This window comes from Phyllostomus hastatus, unplaced genomic scaffold (assembly GCF_019186645.2).
Source record: "Phyllostomus hastatus isolate PE091 unplaced genomic scaffold, TTU_PhHast_1.1 phas_contig_159, whole genome shotgun sequence".
Lineage (NCBI taxonomy): Eukaryota > Metazoa > Chordata > Mammalia > Chiroptera > Phyllostomidae > Phyllostomus > Phyllostomus hastatus.
In genome coordinates, this window is record NW_025333640.1 from 18,721,265 (window position 1) to 18,735,164 (window position 13,900).

The window sequence follows — 13,900 nt, forward strand, 5'->3', positions numbered from 1 at the left end:
TGCCTCTGTGTGTCCTAGCTCTTGGACAGAGTTCCCTGCTCCGTCCACTGCCACGGGCTGCAGGGAAGGGGGAGGAAACCACGTGATAGAGGGCCTTGCTCCCAAACCTTCCTTTTTTCCCCCATGGATAATTTTAACAATCTTCTCTCTGAGACATGCGCTCTCTCTTAAGTCTTCATCCTCTGAGAGTATGACTGAAGTGCTACCCACTTTGTCAATCAGATCACTTGTAAAGGTTACAAAAATGACTCATCCAGGAGTGATACAATGCCACACTTGACTTGCAGTTGACATTGTAAAGCAAAATTGCCATTGCTTTATCTGCAGCCCGTCTGCCATCCCAGCCAGTAACAAACCACAGTTCTCTGGTTTCCTTTGAAAATGTCATGTTGATCTTCATCAGATGACATTCTAAATTTATGTAGCCAGCGCTTGCTTTTTTTATAAAGATTATGTTGACCTTTACAAACTTTTGAGAAGAGATCTTCGAAGTGGTCTTGGAAAGTTACTCCTTTTAATTTTTTCCCACAGTTTAATTATTGTTAGGTTCCTTTACCTGAAAATCAATGTTACTTTTTAAAGACTGCAGCACAACATAAAAACTGTTATGAATATTTACCAGGAAAAGTAATGTGTATAATTTTTCATAATGATGTTATACAGAAATTTGTTTCCCTTTTATCTTTTAATTCTTCTTTGCCTTTTATTTGCAAAGTACGGATTGTTGGATTTATCATAATGTAATCTCTTGTTTTGGAGTTGGAAACAATTTCTTGTTTCCTAATCCTATTAAATTTCACTAACAACTATAATGCTTTAGTTATGATCTTAATTATCGTTCACCACACACATGCAGGCATTCATTAATTAGTATTAGATGAAAAAAAGGGATGTAACAAGGTGACTGCTGATTCACAGAATGAAGTGGTGTGTTTAATTTAAATGCTATTTATGAAGTCTAACCCAGTCAGAAGGACACGCAAACACTTCTCATATTTACCATACCATTTCTTTTACCTTAGATCTTTGACCGACTTTGTCTTAACTAAGCTTTATGGGAGAAAACTCATGACGATGACGATGATGACAGCTCAGAGGGAGAAAAGGAGAATGAAGAGCTAAAATCACACAACACTGTGTCTTCTGCAAAGTAATTCACAGACCACATTCCCTTAACCTCACAACTTGAGAGGTAGGTGTTATGCCTCTCACTTGCCAGCTAAAACAACAATCATTTCAGAAAGTTTGTGACACCTTTCAGAGCCCAAAATGCTAGACGCAAAATTTGAATCATAAGTGTTATTGTTGTTTGTGAGTTTCTTTTCTCCAAACTCCATGGTTCTTATCACTTCAGAGTCAAATAGTAAATAAGTGTCATGCTATTTTGAATTCACTTACTTGCATCCCTCATGATACTTCACCAATAAATATTTCAGCCCGAATCTCCTAAAAATAAATGTTCTGTCTTACATAACCAAATTTTATACATATATAAATACTATATTTATATGTGTATATAATATATAGTATAATATAAATATAAAAATATTATATTCATATATATATATTACATTTAACACTAATACAATATTAATACCTAATGGTCCAAATTAAAATTCCTCTAATTGCTCAAGTAATATTCTTTATAGCTTTACTTTCTAAAATCTGGGAGCTAACAGCAAGCACACATTGCCTAAAGTTGTTACATCTCTTTAGTCACCATTAGTTCACCTATAGTTCTTCAGCTATGTATGATTTTTACAACATTATCATTTTTAAGAGTGCTGTGTAGCAACCCTATCATGTAATCCTTAATATAAGCTATCCTTATTCTTAAATGTTATATATAATTTTTATTTAGAATGAAGAGAGCAAAAGTCTATCTCAGACTCTCCTTCTGCTCAAGAAAGTGAAAAAGGAGTGTGAGTGTGTGTGGCGGGGGTGGGGAGCAGTGAAAGTCTCTTTACTGGAGACTTTTGAAGATATATCATGGCTGAGAGCAACACTTCTTACAAACTCTTCACTCTAGTTCTCTATAGTCCCATCCTCTGTGGGAGTGTTTGTCCATCAGTACCTCCACACACAAGTTACCTAAAACCCATTTCCAAAACATTTTGTCTCCTTGAATCTTTCTTCTCTAGCAATATTGTCAATTGACTTGAAATGTTCTTGTTACTGAATGACTTAACTATTTAATATTTCTTTCTTAGGTATCTTCAGCTGTGAAACCAGAGCATTGATAGTGGCTATTAATACACTTAGTCATGAAAACGAACTCTCGTCTCTCTGACACTCATATTTTTGGATCTTTTCTTCCAAGAGCCTGTATGTGCTTGTAGGCTCACTTAGGTTGAGAAACACAGATGGTATCTTAGTGTTCTCTAGAAAAAATGTGCCTAAGAATGGATTAAAACATTAATTCTTCATTTGGTCATTACAAGCCCAAGGCAGTGGAGGTGAGGGGAAAAGGAGGCGAGGCCACGACAGGTGCAAATCAGAAGTACCGTGTTACGGCACTGAGCACTGCCGCACAAGCTCTTTTACTGATGTACCAGAGGGGACTCCGCACCTGTGTGCATTCAGAAGGGTGGACATGGTGGGGAGGGCTACAGAAAGATTTACACCTTAAAAGGAGTGAAAGGGAAGGGGGCTTATCCAGTTTTACTCTTACATGTCACATTCTTATTGGTCAAGACTCACTTGTGAGTGGCTAGCTTCACACACTTCATCTTGCTAACCACCCACTCCAGAAGCCGGATCCCATGACCTCCAGCTTGGCATTCCATGTGAGTCTGGTGTTGGAAGGATGATTCTACAAGGGATTCATATAGTCAAAGAGAAAGAAAGACAAAGGTGGTAGAAAAACTCTGAAAGGATGTTGAGCTTTTTGTCCAATAGAGATGTGCTTTTACCTGGAGAGCATACACATATATGATTTTATATAGAAAATGTGTAAGTCACACTTTATGTGGCAAGATATCTTGAAATACCATTTTTTCTGTGTGTTATTTTTTCCTAATTTTCTCTCACAAATACCCTGATGGCTGTTTTTCTGCTCTGGCACTCTTCAAAGTAAAGCAAAAAAAAAAAAAAAACCCTCAGAGATAAACATTGAAGGGAATTTTCATCCAAATATCAGAAAAAGAACCTTGGACATATGCAGGCTAATAAAGCTTTTTTTTTTTTGTATTTTTGCAGAAACCATCAAATTAATCTATCAGGTTAGCCTGCCACAGTTTCACAGATGCTGGTGGAAGCAGCAAAAGCACTGACAGCCCAGCATGTAGTAGCACCAACTTCACATTTGCATCCCTCCCTCCCCCACCACGCAATCCCCATGGAGGAGAAGCAGAGCAGCCCGGTGCATGCTGCCCGCACAGTGGGTTTTTGTCATGGCTGAGGAATCCCCCGAACTACAAGGGGGCTACCAGCACACCTGACCAGAGGGAGACACTATCTGCTGGGGCAGTTTTTTATGCTAACATATTTGAAAAAAAACAAACAAAAAACAAAACAGAACAAAGTGTACAAAGTGGCCAACACCTCTTGCTCAGAAAATGTGTAGAAATAAGAGAGCGCCACAGAACTGTCTCCCAACAAAAGACAGGAAGTTTATTTTGGAAGAAAAGCTCATCCGACCACAAATTAAAGCCATGTTCTGTAGGCCAGCCTCTTTCTTTTTTTCTCATAATGTTAATATTTCACATCCATCTACATGATACCTATCTTTAATTCCCAACTGTGTCTCTAAATTTATTTCTCAAATTAGAGAAAGTAAAACGAATTACTACCTAGTTTCCACACTCCACAAAATACGGTTCAAATCAGATGAAAGCAACAGGACCCCTGGACTGTGGCTCAGCTGGTTGGAGAGTCATCCTATGGACCAAAAGGTCAGATTTGATTCCCAGTCAGGGCACACACCCAGACTGCAGATTCAGTCCCCTGTTGGGGTGTGTACGAGAAGGCAGTCAATCAAGGGTTCTCATATCCACGTCTCTGTCTCTGTCTCTGTCTCTGTCTCTCTCTCTTGCCCTCCTTTCCTGTTTCTCTAAAAGCAATGAAAAAAAAATGTCCTTGGGTGAGAATTTTTAAATGGAAATAAAAATTCAAATGAAAAATGGGAAATTTTGTATTTTCAAGTAACTGTTAAGTGGTGTGGGTTTTAAAATAAGCCAACTATTGAATTTTTATAGATATGAAAATTATATAAAAAACGGTCAAATCCTGATCATCTTTCAAAAAAAATGTGGACTTCTTCAAAGAAGTAAATAAATGCCGACTTCACCAAGAAATAAAATACTACCTATAAAGTAGTTTTAATATCTTAGATCTTGACTAAATCTTTATGGTTTACCACTTAATTTGTGGTAATATAAAAACATTTGTGCTAGGGAAAATTCTATCTGTTAAAAAAAGTATTAATTAAATCTTATACATCTACTAATTTTCTTCTATGCAAAGACCTAATTTTTCAGTGTGTGTCAGTGGAAAAACATGAGATCCCCAAAACCTCTAAGCCACTAGCTCATCAAGAGGGAAAGCAGTAGTTGGTGTGCGGGTCTCTCCTTTCAATGCACTGTAACTAAGTTTTCTCTGCATATGACAAAGCAGAACCAGGCCTAGAATCTGACCTTGGAAAAAACTATCCAGTGCTCAGGAGACTAGAAAAGCCAGCAGTATTCTCCTTTGTCATCGCAGCCATGGGTCTATATTATTACTTCTTATAATCAAGTGTGGCCAGGGGTCCTGTGTAAACATGTTATATGGACTTCAGGTTTCCTTTGACAGCTGTGACCTCCATGTTTCTTGTTCTTTGCTGACCCCCATGAATTAATCTTTCAGATGGTGGCCCAGTGATTGAATTCAACATTCCTGCCCCTCCTCAAAAAGTACTTACTGGTAGGAAAATACGAGTATTTGCATTAAGGTGTAAAATGACTGACAAGTTTTGGCATGCCAAGAACTACATTGGTGCATTTTCATTTAAATTAATAGAAGACTAAACCAACACAAAGTCAACACAAAGCAAAAGTTTAGGGGAGGAAAATAATGAGTGACTCTTACAGAGATCTTCATAGGAACTGCACAATCCCTAATACTTTACATGTTCTAACACTCCTGTGAGGTAGGTGCTACTGGTGTTCACATTTTCAAGAAGATAATGATTAACATACAGGGTCTGGCAGAAGTAACATTTGCTTGGGTGTGGTTGGCAGGGTAATAATATGGGTATAATTTATAGCTTTAATTTGAACATTTCACCTAAAATATCATATGGTGTGCTTGAGTGTGATATTGTTATGTTACAGAATTACATGCTTATGATTTTGGAATACAAGATTTTATTTAAAAAGGGGAGGGGCATTATTTGTACCAGACAAAGGCCAGCAAGGTTAAGTAATTTGTTGAAGACTCTTTCCAGAGCAAGTTAGTGGCTGAGCTAGACAAAATTCGAGCACACTCCTCAGCATCTGTTTACTCAATAACTATGATACACTAACTCTGGAAAGGCACGAGGAAGAAAAAATAAAAGAAATTTATCTGGCTTCCCCATAAACCATATCACTAAAGCATCACCTTATTTGCTTACTTCTAATGCCACACCAGCCTCGTAGGGGTATGTGAGGGTTTCTGTGTTCACATTAGGAAATTCGGCAAGTCTGTCTTCACATCCCTTGCTTATGTTCACAATCATCCAACAAAATTGGCACCAAGGTTTTTCAGCATGGCCCGGAATAAAACATTTCCTACCATATTAATGTGTACCAAATTTAACTGGAGAATAATTGGATATGATCATGAATTATGAAAGGTTTTTACAGACTAAAAGTCATTATCTTAGTATTTGAATATGTTAATCCCCTCCTGGATTTGTTCTCCTATTCTCTTAAACAACATTCTCCCTTTGGTTGCACTTAGTACAGAAAGCAAGGTTGTTCTGAAAATCAGCAGATAAAGAGCCCCAGAGAGAATATACAGTAGTATTGAAAATGGATCTGCTGTACTACCCATATCATTACTATAATGCTTATTTCCTAAAAATTTCACAACACATATATCTAAAATAAAATATGCACTTATTGACTGAGCAGCTTTTAGGATATACCAATATTGTAAAATTTTTAAGAAAAATAGTATTAAAATAGTTTAAGAGAGTAAAAAGGATGTAAGCTATACTTAACATTTTAAAGCTTACACAATTTTCACTGTTTTTATATAGAAGTGAAAGAATCAGAGAAGAAATTATTATGTATATCCAGAAAAACCTAATATTGTCTAACTAGAAACCAAATTATTAGTACTTTTGTCCACAGAGATAATTAGGTCTGAAGAATATTAGTTCCTTCACTGAAACAACTGAAGGACTTATGTAATTATTCATAGTAACCATGCTAGCATTTCTTTCTTTTTTCTTTGTACTCTTATGAAAATATCACTAGCATAAATATATTATATGGTCAAACTGTATGTGTATTAGACCAAGGGCTGTAAATCTTTATTGAATTTTTTCCCATTACCATTTAGTCCCCTTATATCCCCTCCACCTAGCAATCACCACACTGTTGTCCATGTCCATGAGTCCTTTTTCCTTTTTGCTCAGTCCCTCCATCCCTTACCTCCCCCACCACCAGCTGTCATTGTGCTTTTCATCTGTGAGTCTGTCCCCATTTTCCTTCTTAGCTCAGTGTGTTCATTAGATTCCACAAATGAGTGAAATCATATAGCATTTGTCTTTCTCTGACTGGCTTATTTCACCTAGCATAATGTTCTTTGGGTCCATCCACACTGTTGCGAAGGGGAAATTTTTTCTTCTTTTTTATGGCCAAGTAGAATCCCATTGTATAAATATCCCATAGTTGTTTCATCCACTCATCTACAGAAGGACACTTGGGCTGCTTCCATAGCTTGGTGATTGTAAATAATGCTTCAATGAACATAGGGTTGCTTATGTTCTTTTGAATTAGTGTTTTGGGTTTCTTCTGATATATTCCCAGAAGTGAGATTTCTGTGTCAAAGGCAGATTCATTTTAAATTTTGGGGGATATCTCCATACTGCTTTCCATGGTGGCTGCACCAGTCTGCATTTCCACCAACAGTGCAGAAGGGTTCTCCTGTCTTCCTATCCTCTCCAGCACCTGTTGTTTGTGGATTTATTGATGATAGCCATTCTGACAGGTGTGAGATGGTATCTCATTGTGATATTAATTTGCATTTCTCTGATGATTAGTGAGATTGAGCATTTTTTTCATATGTTCTCTCAGCCATCTGTATGTCCTCTTTGGAGAAGCATCTATTCAGGCCCTTTGCCCATTTTTTAATTGGGTTGTTTGTTTGTTTGCTATTGAGTTTTGTAAGTTCTTCATAAATTTTGGATATTAACCCCTTATCAGATGTATTGGCAAATACATTCTCCCATTCAGTGGGTTCAGAATCACTTTCAGCACAACATTGTGATGATGGCTAGAGGGAAGCAGGTAGGGCAAGGGGAGGTATGCAAATGGGGAGTATGGGGGCATCTGTAATAATGTTAATGATAAAAATAAGAAAATAGCCCTGGCTGGTGTGGCTCCGTGGATTGAGTGCAGGCCTGCAAACTAAGGGATTGCTGCTTCGATTCCCAGTCAGGGCACATGCCTGGGTTGCAGGCCAGGTCCCCAGTGGGGGTGTGCGAGAGGCGACCACACACTGATGTTTCTCTCCCTCTCTTTTTCCTTCCCTTCCCCACTCTCTGAAAATAAATAAATAAAATCTTTAAAACAAGAAGAAAAGAAAATGCAGAATCTCAGGAGCTCTTCTATCCATACAGATTTAGAACTCCAGTATGAGGCCCGGAAAGCTTGAATACATAAGAACCCCTTGTAGATGATCCTGATAATCAGCAGAATTGGAGGTTACCCTATAACAAGGATCATACACTTAAGGAATTTTATTAGACATGTAATTCAATTCATGTTTAATATTTTAACTATAAGAAATGTACATTTATTGTTCACTAAAAAGACATCCAAAGTTTGCCACCATACTAAATACAAGAGGCCTTGACATGCACTCATTTTTATTAATTTTAAGCACATCAAAATTTGTGCTTACTGATAGGCAGGCAGAATTAGGGAGATGCCAGTTTAAACTAATAAATACTTTAATTGTAATAGAATTATACACATAGGCACATGTAATAGATATATTGACAGGCCTTCAACATGTTCCCAACATTTGCCCATATCTATCTAGCCTTAGCTCTTGCAGACACCAGGGTAGGGGATTTTATCTAACTTTTTCCAGGAACATATACTCATAGAAATTGGAACTTAAAAATGGCAGGCCATGGAAGCAGACAGCACTAAAACTAGTCAGCAGAACATTGTAAATTTAATGAAATTGGCACAACACTGGAAATAAAAATTTTTGTAGTTTATTAAATATACTTTTGTGGACAGGTATATCATGGAAAATAAAATAGACAATGGAAAATGCATGTGGAATGTGATGAGAGATATAACACTATCTCATTATAGATGTTATTTATACAGATGTCAACCTAATGTGGCTATTGGGTTATAAGACTGCATTTTACCAAGAATTACATTCAACAGTCTCATTTTCTAATAGTCACATTCACTTGTACTTAGGCACATTAGCCTAACTCACTAACAGTAGATACAAAATACTACTTTCTCTCATTTGTTCATTCTATCAAAAAAAATAAACGAAAGAAAAGAAAGCTATACTGAGTACTGACATGTACCAAGAACTGTGCTAATTACAGCACATAAAACTAGTAGGGTGCCTATCTTTGGTAACTTTCTACCAAGCTCAAGAGGTAAAAGTGAAACCAATAATTACCAAGAGTGTGACAAGTGCTACAAAGGAAAAGAACAGAAGAATAGTTGCTGCAATGGTGTCAAGACAGGACAGAAAGAGCTACAAGACATGTCCCGAACTCCTCCGTGGTAAATGGCATTCAAACTAATAAACTGAGACTATACAAAGGCACAGGAGTTAGCCAACGAGGGGATGGTAAGGGAGAAAGCACTGCAGAGAGAGTAAACAACACACGTCAAGAAGGAAAAGTGGGAAGAGTTAGATGTGGATTCAAAATGATTGTGCTGGCCTACAACTGATTTGAAGATCACCTGCCAGTAGGGCTGTCCAGATCAACCACACATCTTCTTATCGGCCTTTCCTGTTCTTCCCATCACTCTCCCCTCCCTCATTCCTGCTCCCTTTGCTCCCTTCCCATATAAACCTTTATGGGAACACAGGTTTCAATGCTATATTATCAAAGCTTCAGAAAAAAACTGGACAGTATTTACACAGACAGGAACATTTAGCATAGAGCATGTCAGAGCATTCATATTAGAAAATCATAACAGCTATTTCCTTTTTATCACTTGAATGAATGGCAGTATCTAAGGCAATAGTAACAAAAATAACCAGAATAATAAAATACATGAAGAATTTAAGTTCTATTGTTATTGAGACACACTTGGAGTAACTGTAAAAGACTAAGGTGTTACTCTAATCATGTGCAATCAATATGTCACTCAGACGATGTTGCAATATGTATGCCACTCTAGTAAGAGCAGGACCAGTATGCTGAATGAACAAAATCCAAATCGGACCGACGCTCACCTGCTATTCTAGTCAATATTGGTGAGGTGCTTTGAGAGAACCCTATTACATAATGCTCTGACATTACTAGACTCTAGTTATGTCCTTTCAGTAGTATCTTTTATTTTTTAAGGTCAAAGAGAGACAATCCATTACCAGAAATAAAATCTTCTTAATTATACGATTTATTATACTTACATACCAGAGATGACAGTACAAAATTATTTCTTGTTGATTGCCCCTTGATACCTGTAAGTCTCTCTCAAATGGTGTTCGGGAAACCCTCTTCCACACCCTCTGTCCACCTCTCCCTCCACTGTTTCCCTGGGCTCTGTGCCCCACTGTTCTACAACACACAGACTTCTCCCAGCCACTGCTTGGGGGTTCTCCTCAAAGGCTGCAGCAGCTTTCTCCTGGGTGAAGATGGGTGTTGTAAAGAGATGGTAGGTCTTTCAGGGCCCTGTACATAGGAGGCACGTGAGAAAAATAGCCTGCCTCCTCCACGCTCACCAGCACACTTTCTGTCCATCATTTTCCATGCTTTCATTCCTGAATATCGCCTAGTGTATGAGTACCCAACACTGAAAGCTGAGGGAGGGGGCGTACCTGTGTGAAGTCAGGTTTGTCACACTGCCTATGTTGCTGCCCCGAGTAGTTCCCTCACCCTTTTATTTACTAGCCATAGTCCACATGTTCTTGTCTAGAAGCGAACACTAGCTCTTTTTCATGCCCGTGCTTGAGTGCTGGGGGCTAATATAGTTAAAATTGCCAGGCACACAAAAGTCCCAGTAACAACCAGGTATCCCAGAGTACAATCAGAATTTTGCATCAATTTGAAAACAAAATCACTTGTAAAGCGTCTGACTCTTCAAATATATTTATCTTTGTAAAGTTGGTGGGACTGGGCCAGAAGGTAAGAAAATCTTTCTGGACCTGTCCAGAAAGCATTTAATGTATCTCCTCAAGAACAAGAAAAGTAGAGAAGATTGGAGGAAGATCATTGTTGCAAAGGTTTTAGTAACACAGAGGCAACTGGAACCTTTGTGCACAGGTTAAAGGAAGATGACTTGCCCTGAGGAACACCAGAGGGGTTCAGGACGTATATTTCAGTTATAACTCTAGTATATTTGCACAGTGCCAGAGACCTAATAGATAATAAAGACTTGCTTTAAAAATAAGTTAATACAGTTTGACAGTGTGGCTTTCTATTATCTCGATGTCCTTTCATACAGTGTGCTATCCTCATCAGAGAAAAAAGAAAACAGGAGTGATTTTAACATAATAAATGTACTCATCAGATTTAGTGATAACTCTCTTTATGCATCTGTAGTGTGACTAGACAACACCCTCTAACACTACTTTTTAGAACTATGTATTGTCACGTGAACATCATCTGTTTATGTCTTTATTCAGTTTGCGGATTTTTAATTTAGGGTCTGTCAGCACTGTCACCACCGCTCAAAAACTCACTGCTCCTTGTGTTGTCTGAAATGACAGCATGGGACTGACTCCCTTACTCATTTTCTCTGCCTGCCCAATGAGTCATATAATACTTCCTGTCAAAAATCTTTGCTTCATTTTTACTAAATGATTAAACAAGACTAAACGACTGACTTTTTTATGAAAATGGGAAAGTGCTGAAAGTGAGTTGAAAGTTAGTATAAACCTCGTCTATTTTATAAGGTACGATTATTTAGGATAAAATCTCCACAGTATTATGTCAATAGAACAAATTATTTCATCCTCTCATTTAATACAGTTAGGCTGACTCTAAATATATGTGTTTATATAAATATACATAAGTACATTATATAAAAACACACTGCTGTATATACATACATACACACTTACAGTTGTAATTATATATTCAAAACAAAAATATGTTCTTCCTTTTAACATTCACTCTGAAAGCTCAATATAAACACTGAATCTATCCTCCGATTTGTGGGGAGAATGTCTACTCTGGTGTTGCCCTTTGCAATCATTGGCTGTAACTCTTGCTGCCCACCTTTCTCACTAATATCAGGTCAGTTCACACTGTAATAGCTGACTTCTGGGATTTGCTTTCTTTTGTTTTCTAAATATGCCCTGTGAGAATTTCAAAGTTTCCAGGACTTTATAATTACATATACAGACAAACCACTTAGAGCTGCATGCAAATTATTGTTTAGTTTGCTGGTAATGAAACTGCTCAAGAAACTGGAACTGAATATAATGTCAAAAGCAGATTTAAATTGGTAAGATATGTAAAATTTATTGTAGCTCATTCATCTGTTCCAGTCATGGAAGTCACATTGTTACACTTGCTATTATCCCAAGGAACATGCTGACCTATATGATTTAGGCAAGATTGGGTGTGTTCAGGGTGGTATGGCCATAGACTGATGACCTATATGACTTTTCTATTCTGCAAAGTAAAGCTTTTTAAGCCAATATTTAGCAAAATCCTCAACTAGGAATGGAAATACACATTTTAGCATTTATTTCTTCATGAATGCAACCATACAATCTAGTAGTTTGCTTTTCTTCAGGCATGTCAATGCTCCAGTTCTAAACCCATAAAAAAGGAATCTGCTTCCAGGTTGGGCCTCCTGTGTGAAATCTGAGTGTCACAGTTATTTAGCAGCTCATCTGTGCTCAGCTAACAAAACTGTGAGGATAAAACTGGCTGAGTTATTTCAAATTGTTTCTAAAGGTCAAGAAGAACATCTTTTAACTGAGCATGCAGGTCTCTCATTTTTAGAAGCATTAGTTAATTAATAATTTGAATTAATAATACATTCAATAGAGTAGCTATGTCATATCTATCACTGATACATTGTAGAGGCATCATAGATTTTTTGTCGTTGTTGCTTAACTCTGACATTGTCACAGTGCACCTCCGAGGACTCCGATGTCAGCGAAGTGGGTAACAGAACTCTTTGAATTTTAAAGTTAAAGACTGAATTATCTCAAAAAAAGAAAATAGGTCTTTAGAAGATATATTAAGATAAAATTATTAGTGAAGTTACACATACTTACTGACATGTAAATTAACAAAGGCCTATTCTTCCATATATTGATTGACCCGTATCTCCCTTAAATTGACCATATTAAGTAGACATAGTCTCATTTATCATTAATAAAATTCTTGATGTAAAATCTCTGTTTTAAGTGACCCCCACATTTGGTTAGGTACAGCTGAAGCTGAAGAAGCCCACCTGGAAGGCACTCACTTGGTTCCATGTACTGGTGAGTTTCTGAAATAAGGTGTGGGAGCCACACACAACACCTGGGAGTCTTTCCGTGTGCAAAGTATCCAAGATCAAGGACCATTTGTGCAAGAATATTTTTAATTTTATAACACCCTTTAATTTTTATTTGTATATTTTTCAGTCATAGTTTACAGCCAATACTACTTTATATTAGTTTCAGATATACAGCATCATGATCAATTATATAATGTATTAATTAATCTCCCTGATAATTCCAATGCCCACCTCGCACCATAAATAGCTATTACTGTGTTATTGACTATATTTCCTATGCTGCATTTTATATTCCACTGACTATTTTGTAAATGCCAAATAAAAATTGAACACTCTCTTTAGATATAGCATAAACATAGGATTTAAACTCAAGATACTTTATATTTAAATATATCAAGCTAAGGAAATCAATACTTCATATTTTAGATACTTTAATATAAATCTCTTAAACATGCCAGCAATATATCCATATTTTTGAGCTATATAATCCCTATAGCCAATTACATTAGGGTAAATATATCTTAAAAATGTAATCTTAGAAATGGCACAGTACACTTTGAAATTACATTAGGTAATGTAAACTATGTGAACCTGACAATTAATAAATAATGCACCACATTTTAGTATCCCTAAAGATTGCATTTAAAATTTAACACTTTTTAAGAGCAATCTGATTTAAATAATCCTTACAAAAAGTAAGCATTTGAATTTCAAAAGCAGCTTGGATACCACCTCAGGTCTGCGACAGACAGCCTGTTTGAAATAAAACTTGATTGGAGCAGGATAGATGGAGCAGTGTACATATTTATTTGATGCTTGCAGAGAAAAACAACCAAATGATGCCTGTATATTGTGGTAAAAGCAATTGCGTGCAGCTTTTTTCAGCTCGATTTTTATTCATACGGTGGGGCAAAAAAGATTGTCAAGGCTTTAATGAGGACAGCTTTAAGGACAAAGGACAGCTGACATTCTCATTCCTTTGGCTCAGAATAACAAAAAAAATAAGACCACGGATATTTATTGACCAGAAATTTTTA